Source organism: Rhipicephalus microplus, chromosome 4 (assembly GCF_043290135.1).
Source record: "Rhipicephalus microplus isolate Deutch F79 chromosome 4, USDA_Rmic, whole genome shotgun sequence".
Lineage (NCBI taxonomy): Eukaryota > Metazoa > Arthropoda > Arachnida > Ixodida > Ixodidae > Rhipicephalus > Rhipicephalus microplus.
Genome location: NC_134703.1, coordinates 142,073,098 through 142,088,507, shown reverse-complemented (window position 1 = coordinate 142,088,507; position 15,410 = coordinate 142,073,098). Strand labels below are relative to the sequence as shown.

Here is a 15,410-nt window from a genome sequence, read left to right as displayed (position 1 = left end):
GTTCCACTGTCAAAATACTCAGCTGTAATAAAGAAGCAGGCTAGCATACACTTGTTATACTGTTCACCAAGATAACTTACATAGAAGGAATACACGTCAATGTTCTTGCATCTTCATTGATACCATCTGCTAAACTATTAAACTTGAATACCAGGTATGATTCCCGGAGTTCACGATTATGACTTGAGCGAAAACCAGATTCAAGAATGGTTGCTTTCATTTGGTCGAAAGAGTGGCCTGGCATGCGAACGTGTCGTGATAGCGGTAATTGAAAGAAAATATTTACATGGAATTTGTGTTTATTGAAGCATATTCTGAAGGAAGTTTCTGTGTGACCAATATATTGTTTCGAACAAGCACTACAATCCAACATGTACACGGCATTATAAGTGTCCCAGTCAAATCTACTACGAATCTTTAATCTAAAGTCCGAAGACGTGCTCGCGAAGTTTTGCGTGGTTTGCATGTGCACACATACTTTGCACTGTGGTTTGTTTCAAGGTGCACAGCCATGCTCTTTATGGGCACTAATCTTAGATGACGTTACTTTGTCGTGAAGGTTTTTGACTGTCAGTAAACAACACGAGGCGGATCAGGAAAGGTTTTTTAAGATTATCTCTTTGTGTTGAGATGTTTTGGTGCCATTTCAATATAGCAGCGACCTTAGGAGCTAATGATGCAAATGTTAGAACAAGATTTGTTTGAACAGAGCTATCGTTCCCGTCACTTCCTTTCAGAATGTCAGTGCGGTTAAGTTAGTCGGCTCGAGTCATGGCATCGTGTATTAGTTTTTCTGGATATTTTCCTTTTACTAGAGAACATTTGAGCCTATTACAATATTCAATGAAATCTGTACAGTCAGAGCACAATCGTTTAAAATGGTGAGCTTGGCTATAAGGGATTTTTGTTTTGCATTGCCGGGGGTGGCCGCTCTGAAAATGCAGGAGTTGATGTCGGTCAGTGGGCTTGCAGAACAGCATTGTGGCAACAATTTGTTCTTTGGAAATAGTGACTGTGACATCGAGAAAATTTACAGAAGTGCGCGAAATTTGGTGAGAGAACTTAATAGACAAATGGAAATTATTAAATTTTTGAACAAAACCATATATATATATATATAGTGGGAGTAATAATTCAATGGGCCATCCCCGCAGGGGCGCCTCTGAAAGCAGGCGTTTGGTGTGTAGCGACACCACGGACCCGAGCTAACGGGGGAGTTTCTACTCCCTCCCACGCCTAGCCGTGCGTGGCTTTGCCGTGTCCGGGGAAAAGGGGATCCTGGGGGTTGAGCCGACGCTGGGTGATATGACCGCTAAGGCCCCCCGGCAGAGGCAACACACCCCTTTGGCCCCGGCTTCACGTAGACGGCACCCCTGGGCTGACCCACCCTAGGGAAATCGGCAGTCGACTTTTCCTATCTCTCTCTCCCTACATCTTTGTCTTTATCACTTACTATTTATCTGTCCTGTCTTCTACTCTCTTCCGTTTACTTCCAAACTTCCTGGCGGCTAGGGTTAACCTTGTGTAATTACTCAACCTTGAGTAGTTATATTTGGTTATAGTGGCAATGTACGGCTGGCGTCTGCAGCCTTACGCTATTAAGTGCTTCAGCGTCCCCTGGTTGGACTCCATAGTGGGTGGTCGCCATTGCTGCCGAAAAATAAGTACACAACTATGGGAACACCTGCATTTTCCCGTCTCCTAGATCATCTTCCACCTAAGAGAGGACGCACCGATGAAATATCAATTTTCAGCCAACCCAGACAATGCTTTCCGAAATTCCATGTAGTGCACAGTGAAAACCCAACAAAACAAGCCAGAGCCAAATCTCCATTTCTTGTTGCTAAATCTCTGACTGAGCTCTTTGGCCCAGGATACAAGGTTACAAAGATGGCTAGTGGAGACCTTCTCCTTGAGCTGCCTGAAAAACACCACTATGAAAAACTGGGCACTCTCGTAGCATTTGGTAATATCCCAGTATCTGTTTCACCTCATAGATCAATGAACACCTCACGCGGAGTTGTTTCAGAAGCAGACCTTCTTGAAATGTCTGAACAGGAACTGCTTGAAGGGTGGAAAGAGCAAAATGTCACAGATGTGAAACGAATAGTCATCAGACGCGATAACAAAGAAATACCTACCAAACATTTAATACTCACTTTCGCATCTAGCACACTGCCTTCATCTAGAGACACAGGCTACATTAAACTCTCTGTCCGTCCCTACATTCCCAATCCAAGACGGTGTTATAAATGTCAACGATTTGGTCATGGCTGGCAGAACTGCCGGGGTCAGAAAACTTGTGCAAGATGTGGTAGCCGCGGCCACCCATCTGATAACTGTGTTACTGCGCCTCACTGCGTGAATTGTGACGGGGAACACGCCGCGTATTCGCGTTCGTGTCCTAACTGGAAGAAAGAAAAAGAAATAATCACTCTTAAAGTCAAAGAAAACATCACATTCAAAGAAGCAAGAAGAAGAGTGTCGCCATTTTACGGCGCAACATATGCTGATGCGGCGCGTCAGGGGGCAACGCCGCACCAGCCCTCGCCACCCCTTCGGCCCGCGCATACCGAGGCGGCGGTTGTGGCACCTGCCCCCAAGGCGGCTGTAGCCCAGGCTTCACCGCCTACTCCCAAACCGAGACCAGAGACTGCAGAGTCTTCGAAACTCAAGGCCTCCCCACACCAGGCGAGGCCCGAAATTCGAACTAAAAGCCCGCACGTGCGGGCATCCAGTGTCTCCGAGGAGGCAATGGATACGTCGGCACCCTTGGTGCCGAAAGAGCGGCGTGGCTCCTTGGAGCGCGCCAAGAAAACAAAAAAGCAAATAACAGGGCCTGGTGACGGCCCTGTTAAGTGAACTCAAACTCCCTGTCTAAACAGCCACTCGCTTTTCGTACACACAGCACTATTTCACATTCATCATGAACACTGAAATTATACAATGGAACGTCAGGGGCCTTCTCAGAAACCTTGACGACATCCAAGAACTCTTACATGAACACTCGCCAAAAGTGCTGTGTGTACAAGAAACACACCTTAATTTAAAACACACGAATTTTCTTCGTAAGTACGTTATTTTCCGAAAAGACCGTGTTGATGCTATGACATCATCCGGAGGTGTTGCCATCATAGTGAATCAAGGAATAGCATGCACACACTTACAACTCCAAACATCCCTTGAGGCAGTGGCTGTTCGAGCGGTTCTTTTTGATAAACTGATCACAATCTGCACTATTTACATTCCTCCTAGCTATCAGCTGCAAAAACGCGAATTACCCTCTCTAATTGATGAACTTCCGGAGCCTTATGTTCTCCTTGGAGACTTTAATGCGCATAGCAGGCTATGGGGTGACTCTCGGTATGACGCGCGAGGCCGACTGATCGAACAGTTCCTTATCTCGTCGAGCGCGTGTCTCCTAAATCGAAAAGAACCAACCTATTATAACCTCGCTAATAACACCTACTCCTCCATAGACCTGAGCATAGTATCTCCATCTCTTGTGCCTCTACTTTAGTGGAAAGTCGTCAGTAATCTGTACAGAAGTGACCACTTCCCCGTAGTTTTGAGCACAACGACAGTAACTGAGTGTCCACCACGTGTTCCCAAGTGGCTCATAAACAGAGCCGACTGGGAACAGTTTTATACTATCGCTTGTCTAGGTTGGAATGACATCTGTACTTTGAACATTGATGTTGCTGTGAACTACTTCACAGCGTTTTTGATTGATGCTGCAACAAAATGCATCCCACAAACAAATGGACACCCTGGAAAACGATGTGTGCCATGGTGGAACTCTGAATGCCGAAACGCGCGCAAACAGCAAAACAGAGCTTGGAGGCTGCTTCGGAACTCAACGACAGCCGAAAATCTTGAAACCTTCAAGAAAATAAAGTCTCAAGGCAGGAGAACGCGTCGGCAGGCCAGAAGAGAAAGCTGGCAGAAGTTTTTATCAGGGGTTAATTCATACACACAGGAGGCTAAAGTCTGGAACATGGTCGGTAGGATAGCAGGAAAACAAGTACACACACTTCCACTCGTAAACACTCAGGGTGATACCTTGGAAGATCAGGCAAACTTCCTCGGTGCACACTTCGAACAGGTATCCAGCTCGTCCCACTATACTGACACTTTCCAAAAATACAGAACAAGAATAGAAAAGCAGAAACTCGAACACAAATCCACTAGATACGAGGCATATAACCAAGCTTTCAGTCTAGCTGAGCTCCGAACATCTCTAAACTCCTGCAGTACTTCTGCCCCAGGTTCTGACCGTGTGATGTATGAAATGTTAAAAAACCTACCAAACGAAACCCGAAAAACCTTACTTTGTTTGTACAATGCTATTTGGTCTTCTGGCACTATTCCTACCTCTTGGAAAGAGGCTATTGTTATTCCCATTTTGAAAGAGGGCAAGGACCCTTCTTTACCCTCGAGTTATAGGCCTATAGCACTTACAAGCTGCTTGTGCAAAGTCTTCGAAAAAATTATAAACTGCCGACTTGTACATTTTCTTGAAACAAATAATTTGCTCGACCCATTTCAGCGCGGGTTTCGAGAAAGTAGATCCACCACAGACCACCTTGTTCGTATCGAGGCACAGATTAGAGACGCCTTCGTCCATAAACAATATTTTCTCTCTGTGTTCCTCGATATCGAAAAGGCTTATGATACAACATGGCGTTTCGGAATTCTAAGAGACCTGTCCCACCTTGGTGTGCGCGGAAGAATGTTTCATATAATCGAAAGTTACCTGTCAAACCGGACATTCCGTGTCCGTCTGGGCAGTGTGCTCTCCCAAACATTTGTCCAGGAAACAGGCGTGCCACAAGGTGGTGTGCTTAGTTGCACACTTTTTATTATTAAAATGAATTCTTTGCACTTGTCCATTCCCCGCAATATGTTCTATTGTACATATGTCGACGACGTTCAGCTTGGCTTCAAGTCATGCAACTTGGCCATGTGTGAGCGGCAGGTTCAGCTGGGTTTAAATAAGGTCTCCAAATGGGCAGATGAAAACGGATTTCGACTTAACCCACAAAAAAGCACGTGTGTCTTGTTCTCTCGAAAGAGAGGCATGCACTCGGAACCTGACATTCGACTGAGCGGGCAACGTCTGTCCGTCAAAGCCGAGCACAAATTCTTAGGCTTAATCTTGGACAACAAGTTGACCTTCGTACCCCACATAAAGTATTTAAAAACAAAATGTTTAAAAGACATGAATGTTATAAAAGTGTTGTCACGTACTACGTGGGGTAGTGACAGGAAATGCCTCATGAACCTATATAGAAGCCTAATTCGCACCCGCTTAGATTATGGGGCCATTGTTTATCAGTCTGCGACTCAAAGTGCTTTGAAAATGCTGGATCCCGTGCACCATTCGGGCATCCGCCTTTCTACGGGTGCTTTTCGCACCAGCCCCGTAGAAAGCCTTTACGTTGAGTCAAGTGAGTGATCGCTTCATCTGCAAAGAACCTACATGTCCTTTGTATATTTCCTTAAGGTGAAAGCAGACAAGAGGCACCCCTCATACTCTACTATTAATGACTTGTCGAGCTCCATTCTTTTTCAAAACAGGCCTTCAATGAGGCAGCCCTTCTCAGTTCGCCTGAAGGGTCTAGCTGAGGACACTGGAGTGTCACTCGAACACAGTTTAATAGCTCCTGTAGCATACACGCCGCCGTGGCAGTGGCAGACTATAGATTGCGATGTGTCTTTCCTAGAAGTTACTAAACATGCGCCTATTGCCCATATTCGAACATACTTCTTGGAACTTCAACACAAATACACACGTCCTGAGTTTTTTACAGATGCCTCTAAGTCTAACTCCTCTGTGTCCTACGCTGCTGTTGGCCCTTCCTTTTCGGATGCTGGCCCTCTACATCCAGACACAAGTATCTTCACAGCGGAAGCTTACGCGATACTTGTGGCAGCTAAACACATCAAAAAATCACAAATACAAAAAGCAGTAATTTATACAGACTCCCTCAGTGTGGTAACGGCTCTGCACAGTCTTAAAAAACAAAAAAACCCTGTCCTCGTTTCACTTTACTCCATTTTTTGCACACTCTACACACTCAACCGACATGTTGTTGTGTGCTGGGTGCCAGGGCACCGTGAGATTCAAGGCAACATGATGGCGGATCAGCTTGCTGCATCCGCCCATGAAAGCACCGCCATTACACCCACATCAATCCCGGCCCTTCATCTTAAGCCGTCTCTCAAACGAAAACTCAGGGACTACTGGCAGAGCAAGTGGGATACACACACACAAAACAAACTACACGTTATCAAGCCACACCTTGGCCATTGGCCACCAGTATCAAAATCACATCACACAGAGGTAACAATAACGAGGCTCAGGACACATACACGACACACTCACACATACACGACACACTCATATCTTTTCTCTGGTGGCGATCCACCATTGTGTGACAGATGTGGTGAAGCACTAACAGTTCTTCACATTTTAATTCAGTGCAAACAATTGGACACTCTAAGAAAACAACACTTTCCTTCATCCTACCGACAACAGATACCTTTACACCCTGCAATGTTCGTCGGTAGGGAACCGCTTTTCAGTCACAAATCATTGTTAGCGTTTTTAAAAGAAATTCATAGCTTTCATGTCATATACCCGGGCATACCGTAGCACGACCTCTCCAGAGAGATTTTTGCTGCGGTGGCTACACAATAAAGCACTTGCCTCACGGCCCTTGGACGCAAGAGTATGAAGGAGTGAGGCACTTGTGCTAATGCCATACATGTCCACCATCGTTTTTATTATCATTAACTTTTGCCATCTATTCGCACCACACATACCTTTCACGGCATGGTTATGATTTTATCAATTGTATGTTTTTACCCGCTTTACTGCGAGGAACTTTATGGCCCTTATACAGCCGCTAATCACAATCATTGTCCACATTCCTGTCTCATGAACTGGCGCTCTTTGGCCATCAAATGGCCCTTGCGCCAAAAAACACCATATATCATCATCATTCAGTAGGCCAGTTAGTCTTCGTGAAGGTATGGTATATGGCACAACGGGAGCATTGTCAACAAGGATAAACATATTTATTTCCCAACAGTTTCTGGAAGGGTCCTCCCTTCATCAGGGGATCAGTTATACTGACATGAGCTTCCAAACTTCGTTGCTGCCGCGTCCCTCTCGCCTTGAAAAATGTTTGCGAGAGTGAAAGGGAACTAGAAAAAGGAAAAAAAAAACAAAAAAGGGAGAGAAAAAAAGACGAAAAAAAGAAAGAAAAGAAAGAAAGTAAAAAAGAGGAAGAACCACTGTCAACACTGAGAACGAAGCTGACTGTCCGTCTACATCCGCATACGGTTCATATCACGTGCTGTTCAGTTCTTGACGTGTGTCGGGCCACCCAAGATTGTCGCCGCGGTGTCGGGAGGGTCCGTGACGGCGTGCGTGAAGAAAGGGGTTTCCCCGTATTGGGTCGATCGGCGGGCGGCAGGTGGGGTGCGTAAAGGAAGGGTTTCTCGTTAATGGGTCGGTCGGCTATTTACCTTTAATCTTCGTCCGTTTCCCTTCAATGGTCATGAAGTGGTAGGCGAACGTAAACACTTTGTATGTGCATGTGGAAAAAAGAAAAAAAGAAAGAAAAAAGAGAAAAAAGGAAAAAAACAAGAAAGGACAGTGTACACGTACGAGTCAGTCAAAAAAAAGCATGGTCTCCAGCTATCAATCTTTGTCACCAATTTTCTCCTGGCTTACTTCTGTGAGGCAGTTGAGTTTTCCGGGGTCCTCGTTGATGCCGGCTACTAATGTATGAAATTTGAAAATAAAATATGCCTCACGCTGTTCGCGCTCGCGTCTGTTTGAGAAACCGGACTGCAAAAGAGTTACGCTGATATTTTCAAAACTGTGGTTTGGCAGGCGCAGATGTCTAGATAAAGGTAGCTTTGTCAGTGAAGTGGCGTGGTACCGGTGATTATTGAACCGCAGCCGAAATGGCGTGTCTGTTTGGCCAATATATTCTTGTCCGCAGATGTTGCAATGTAGCATGTATATTACGTTACTGGAGTCACAATTAAGGCTTTCAGTTATGCAGAATTTGAAATCCGAGAAGTTCGCTTTGGATTCACGTGTTGTGACCATCTGTGGGCATATCTTGCATCGAGCTTTTCCGCAGGGATGGCACCCTGATTGAATTTTGGGGGTGTTTGTTTTTGCTCTGACAAGAATGTCCTTCAGATTTTTATCCCGGCAGTACACCACGTGAGGTGGCTTCGCGAAAATAGAAGTTAGTCGTTTGCTGTGCCTAATTATGTTGAAATGGCGGGAAAGTATGTTGTTGATTCGCGGCACTGATGAGGAGTAAGTTAGTACAAGGTTCGTTTGGGAAGTCGTTTTAGATACTCTGTTTGGTCCCTTAATTATATCATTCCTGTTCACGTTGCGAGCACGTAGTATGGCATCGTCAGTAATGTCTTCCGGATAATTTTGTTTCAATAAGGAATGCTTTAGGTGTTCTGCGTGTCTGTCAAATTCCCGCATATCGGTGCATATTCTTCGGTACCGGTAGGCCTGAGAATATGGAATACCCATTTTGCAATGCTTTGGGTGGCTGCTGTTGAAATGTAGGTACATTTGACGGTCTGTAGGCTTTTCGTAAAGGTTTGTTGACAAGCGGTCATTTTCGACCGTGACGGTGACGTCCAAAAAGTTAATGCTAGTTTTGGAAATTTTGTGCGTGAATTTTATTGATGGGTGGCATTTGTTAAAATCCTCTATGAAGCGGAAAAGACTTCCCTCATCATGGTTCCATATCATAAAAATATCGTCTAAGTATCTTCTGTAGTAGAAAGGTTTCAAGGTGCGTCCCTCAATGAATGGGATTTCAAGTGAAGCCATAAAGGTGCTCGCGAAGTTTGGGGCCATTTTCCTGCCCATTGCAGTGCCACTGACCTGAAGTTTGAAATGCTTGCCGTTGAACTCAAAATGGTTATAGTTTAGTACAAGTTCAAGAAGTGTAAACAGTACCTCGCCACTTACACTAGTTGATGAGTCAGATTTTACATATTCAGAAACCATAGCCGCTATTCCGTCATAGTGGGGTATGTTGGTGTACAGTGAGCAGACGTCCATGGTCACCAGAAAAATGCCGCCTGGGATGTCGAGACTTGAAGTTTTGCAGATGAAGTGGTTTGTGTTCTTTAGGTAACAGGGAAAATTTGGGGGGATGTTTTTTATTAAGGAATTGATGAATTCTGATATATTTTCTGTTGATGTGCTGTTACTGGATACTATCGGGCGTCCCGGATTACCTGCCTTGTGTATTTTAGGGGCAAATAGAATCGACCGGGAACAGAATAGGCCGGTAACATTGCTTTTAACATTTTGCCGGTAATTTTCTCGTCCCGGCGGAGATTGTTTAGGGTTACTTTTATCTCCCTTTCAAATTCGGGAGTCGGGTCCGTTGGAAGTTCTTTGTAAAATTTTGTGTCTGATAGCTGTCGTTCCCCTTTCTTCAAGTAGTCCGACGTGTTTAGAATTACTATGCAGTCCCCTTTATCAGCCGGTTTGATAGTAATTTCAGTGTTTTTTCGTAGTTCATCGAGTGCCCTTCGTTCTGACTTTGATATCTTGTTTCGAAATGGCCGATTTTTTTCATACGCTCTGATGATATCTTTTTGAACTGCTGATATATACATATCGAGGTGTTTGTCCCTCTGCTCACCCGGACATCATGATTTGTCACCACCAATCACTCTATTCTCGTCCGTACAGTCCTTGCGATCATGAAAGTATTCACGGAGGCGGAGATTACGCGCAAAGTTATCGAGGTCTTGGTACAGTTCAAATTAATTGAATCTACCGGATGATGGACAAAAGGTCAAGCCTCTCGACAAAAGTTGAAGCTGAGCGGGTGTGAGTGTTGTGTTTACAGATTGAGGACATTTTTCTCATAAGTTTTCGGCTGCTCTTGGCTATCATGTGGCACGGGAGTGTCAGCGTCATATTCGAGAGTAAGAATGTTTTGATTAAGATTGCACTGTAGTTTTGAGTTCCCATTTTTCTCCTCAAAGTTAGGTTGTGGTACGGGTGGTCCCTGGCGTTCTTGTACGGCCTCATTCCTATTTTACTGTTGCAGAGCAGTGGAGCTACTGCAGTCCCGCTTGAATTTTCTATCTTTTACTACTGAAATTTCGCCTCTCTTCTTTAGTTCATATCTTTCCAGTTCTCTTGCCTCATGCTCTCTGAGATTAGATACCAATTTCTGCGTGGCCTCCGTGACACTGTATTCGGCGGCTTTACGCTCACTATGGTCCAGCCGTGAGCACGGCTGGTTATTTTTTCATCCACTTTTCTTTCTTCCTATTTACATTCCATTGGTTCTAATAACTTCCCCTGTACATTCCTTGGCATTACTGTCTGTTAGATCTCATTAATATTATGTTAAAACACGGAAAAACGAGCCCTTAGGTATACACTTCTTTCCCTTATATATATATATATATATATATATATATATATATATATATATTTATATATATATATATATATGACCTGGCGTAAACGTGGGTCTAACGAGGTCACTGGCGCGGATGCTTCGGCCACAAGAGAAAGCTGACGCGCAACTTCTTCACGAATGAATTGTTTTATGTGGGGCAGTAAGACGGTGTGATCAGCAGCGACGTCGTGCACGAGGGCGGAAACTTCAGCCGTATCTTCAGCGGCCCTGCGCGTCGAGACACGCTGCTTACGCAACTCGTCGTACTCCTGACAGAGCTGGACAACATCGGTGACGGTCTGTGGGTTCCTAGCGACGAGCATCTGGAAGGTGTCGTCGTCAACTCCTTTGATGATGTGCTTGATTTTGTCGCGTTCGGTTAGAGATTCATCGACGCGCTTGCAAAGAGACAAGACATCTTCAATGTAACTCGTAAAGGTCTCATCTCTGCGCTGGACTCGACTACGGAGACGCTGTTCCGCGCGAAGCCGGCGCACGGCGGGACGACCGAAGACCGCGGCGATGGTGGTCTTGAAGGCGGACCAGTTAGTGATTTCGCCGTCGTGGTTCTTGAACCAGAGGCTGGCCACATCAGCGAGGTAAAAGCGCACGTTTGTGAGCTGGTCACAGGCGTTCCACTTGTTGGAAGCACTTACGATTTCGTACTCGACGAGCCAGTCCTCGACGTCTTGTTCGTCGTTGCCGCGAAAAATTGGTGGGTCGCGTTGCCGAGGTACGCCAGTACAGTAGACTGTCGTTGGTAAGGCAGCTTGAGAAGGGCCAGGAGCAGTCATGGTGAACGGTGAGGGTAGCGTCCGATTGCGAAGTTCCAGGTTGATGGGAACCCCGGCTCCTCCACCACTTCAAATAGAGGTGTTGTACGTCGGAAAAAGCTTGAGACGCAGCTTGGCAAAATATGCTTTATCAGGCAGGTCTGGCTAATGGCGAGCGGCGTGCGCGAGCTAATACTGCAGTCACCGATCATCGTCGTCTTCTTCATTGCCAGCAGAGCGTCCGTTATTCAGATTGATTAATTCATTACAATATATATATATATATATATATATATATATATATATGACGCTATGCTGAAAGGGAGGCGTGGACTGGCTCATACGCCATATTTATTCCATTCTCTGACTTCTTCCTTCTCTGCTTCTCCTAACCATCCCTGCCTTCTTACGTCACATATATATATATATAGTGGGGAACCCGATAGAATAAGAAATAGGAAATAAAGACTTTGGTTGGTTTATCACTGTATATTTTCACTAACGTTTCATCTGGTGGACCAGACTTCGGTTACTTTGATAAAGTCTGGTCGACGAGACGAAACGTTAGTGAAAATATACAGTGCCCTACCACCGAAAGTCTTTATTCCCTATTTCATATATATATATATATATATATATATATATATATGGAATTGTGCTATTGCATTCGAAAATCTAATTTGCCTGCTTCTTTATGAAGCTTGTAAACAATTGCCCTTATCATTGAATCTGTATCATCCCGATAGCTCGATACAAAGACAACGCCTGTTCCTTAGCTGGCTGTTCTGTATTCTGCCTTTGGCTTCCTTCTCTTTCCCATTATAGCTCCTCGTGCACTAAGCCCAGATGCCACTGCTGTTAGTCATCACACTCGGCCATGACTGGGTACACGTGGAGCTGCGGAGAGTGATTCAGGTGGGCGGGGTCGGATGCATTGTGGTGGTCGGCTCCAACCACGCTGGAAGTTTGTCGAAATTGGCTCCGGCGGCCAACACTGGCCATGTCGCGTGGGTTGTTTGTCATGTCGCGGTGGAGGCTGGGTCCTGGTTAGTCACGTGTGGCAGTCGACAACCTCGGCCACGCTGCGACTTTTCAGAAAAAGCAGTTCGAGTTTGATTTTCTTTTGGTGGACTGAACAGGCAGTCTCGTGATAATCGAAGTTCCCTGCAATGATGTGGGTTGGAGTCCAATTTCCTCGGTGATGGTTCTGGTGGGCAGTCCTGACTGAATCGGCATGGTCGCAAGTTGATCCCGGCAAACTTGCCTTTTTGTCTCGCCCCATATTAAAAGACAGGGCAGGAACTGGTGGATCGGTCAACGAAACATATAGCACTATAAACGGCCGTCTGTGCATTTTGCAGTGGGTCGAGAGGGGCCTGTGTGTCTTACTCGACTTCTGCGTGAAGTTCTCGCACTGACCTACGACAGGGCTGGTGCATTTGCAGAGGTTTCGCTGTTGATCTCTTGAGTGTTCAAGTCGGCACTCTTCGAAGCCTTGCGGCGCAAAGGCAGGCGATCATCAACGGATGCCGTTTCAACAGAAGACTTGGGCTGCGCATGAAGATGTTCAGTGAAGTTGATTTCAGACTTCTCACAGACCTTCGTGTCTTCTGAAAACTCTTCTCTGAGCAAGTCATTAGGGCCCTTACGTTGAGCCAATGAATGCATCACACACAGATCCACATCGGTCTGGTCAAAGAAGATGATTGAATCTGTCGAGATGCGCATACTAGGTAATAGAACATCCGCTGTAACGCGGGCTTGTGCATCCACGTGCTCAAGGGATGGTGACCATGGGTACAGATTTCCCAATCGATATAGATGCGAAAAGCCCTCGATCATTGGCATGGGTATTTTGGCGCCCAATACTGAGGCAAAACCAGAGCATGGCTTAGTCCTGTGTCGTTACCAAGCCCAGCTGTGTAGCTCTCTGCAGGCCAGCTGTAGCACGCAGTTACAGCCTCGAGGCGAAGCACTACCTGAGCTCCGTCCTCGGGGAAGATCGAGCTGGATTTGCTGAAGTTGCAGGGAATCCGGCTGAAGGCGGCAGGCAGGGCTGCACTTCATTCTGCCCAGGGCTGCTGCCTGACATCTTCGTACCTGTGCCATGCCGTGGCATCATTCTGAAGGCGGTCCACAACCACACCCCACTTCTCTTGCTCGGTCCACGCATTGCGAGAAGCGAGAGTGTTCACTATCGCCACCCATTCGTCGGCGCTGTTTTAGAACCCGTGGAATTACGGTAGTTTGCAGAGTGCCGGCGATAATTAGACAACAGGTGAAAATCCAGAGTTGCTAAAGCGCCAAGTTGTTGCGAGAGCTATGCGAGGACACACCTGAGATCTCTGTGATTCTCGGCTGAACTGGATTCTATGTGCTGTAAGGCGGCCACAGCCAGCAGGGCATTCATTGCACAGAATGTTGATACAGCAGCAGGACATATCATGGAACTCTGCATTATCGAGACGTTAAGCTCAAAGCGGAGTTGCGCCAGGGTACGCCTCAGCTGTGGCGTGCTATTCGATCACCCATATGTGAAGCCAGTGGCGATGTTGGGGAAGTAGGAGGTGTCGGTTGTGGTTGTGGTAGCGGATTCCTTGTCCAAGGGAGCTTGTACAGCATCCCAAATCTGCTTGAGGGGTTCATAGAGCATTGAACGAGAAGGTGTCGCGACGGGAAGCATCAACGGCGTTCCCGGGCAACAGGAGAGTGCGCGCTGCTTTGGCGATGCCGGAGTGCGCCAAGGAAGCCTAAGCGACGTAACTGCCAAGTCTCCCGGATTGGCCGGGAGACTCTCAGATTCTGACCTTTTTTTTTTTTTTCGGTTGTACGGTTATCATGGAAATCTCCCGGAAATCGAAATTTTCTTGCGTGATTTGGCTGCATTGACAGAAAAGCAGTTCGATCCGCTCCAGGCTTTTTGAACTTGTACCCCATTTTAATATAAATGAGCTTAGGAGGCGTTCATGTAAACGGACAGTATAATCTCAGTGATGCGAAACCGCTGCAGATACAAATTGTTGAAATTCCCCAGCCAAATTTTAATATGTTCATTGGGCCTCAGTGTTCCGACTGCATTTCCCATTCGTGGCGGGTGATACGATCTTTAGTAAGAAAACCGTCGAATGAAGGCTGAGAGCACCGTACTCGAAGCTTTGGAAGTACGATTGCGACCGGCCCATGCACTGTCTTCTACAGTGCGTGTGATTGTCATTGCCACAACCACTGTAGACGAAACCGCAGTCGCTCTTGACATGATCATGTATGGCGATGACGTAACTGACAGAACCCCGAAAGTGTGCGCTCAACCAGTCAAAGCAACACGGCTTTCCACAAACTCTGCAGACAAAACTGTGGAAGATGCTGTCGTAGATGGCACAAAACAACTTAGTATTGTAGATGGCATAAAACAACTTAGTGTTGACGTCGCGTGTGCAGCCAAGCGCATGAGGATTGTAAAATGAAGTACCGTTTGCCGCAACCACTGCGCACAAAACCACGGTAGCAGCGACGAGATAGCAATCTACGAGCTCCGAGGGCACTCATCAGTAGGTTAAAGGCAGTAAATACATAAAAAATTTTGAAAGTTATAGTTGCGCCGCAAGGGCGAAGCAATAACTGCGACAGCAACAACTAGGAACGCTGAGAACGGCAAGCAGATCGAAACGTGCACCGCGTTGCTCACACACAAATGACACACGAGAAGGATACTCACAGGACGAGAGTGAACTAACAACAATTACTGCTCGACGTTTATTTGTAGGCAGCATGGAGGTAACAACATATACCTCCATGCTTTTCCTCCTCTTGTTTTCTCTCTCACTTTGTGCAGAATATGTCCGATTTTTTTTTTGCCGCATAAGTTCGGCAGTTAAAAACAAAAGAAAGCTCCTTTTTGGGCTACTATGTGGTATGAGCATCAAATATAAATCACTTTTAATAAAAGATTATTCCTGCTCAATCAAATCGAACGTATTCATTTTCAACTTCGTGTCGATCTCTCGTGGAATCGCCCGTTAGTGATATAGCCACAGATATGTAACCGAAATCAGCCTCCTATTCATGAAGACAATGCGTGTGACAGCAGTATTTATGACCTTTGGTTAAACAGAGGGATGTCCAGCAATGGGGCAAGTGAAAAAGAATAAAAGCT

General features: G+C 45.9%; 1 protein-coding gene across 3 annotated transcripts in view; it reads left to right on the top strand.

Moving 5' to 3' along the window:
* The window catches only part of LOC119172387 (uncharacterized), a 150,259-nt gene that overhangs the window by 12,026 nt on the left and 122,823 nt on the right, over positions 1–15,410 (top strand). The gene's annotated exons all lie outside the window — the stretch shown is intronic.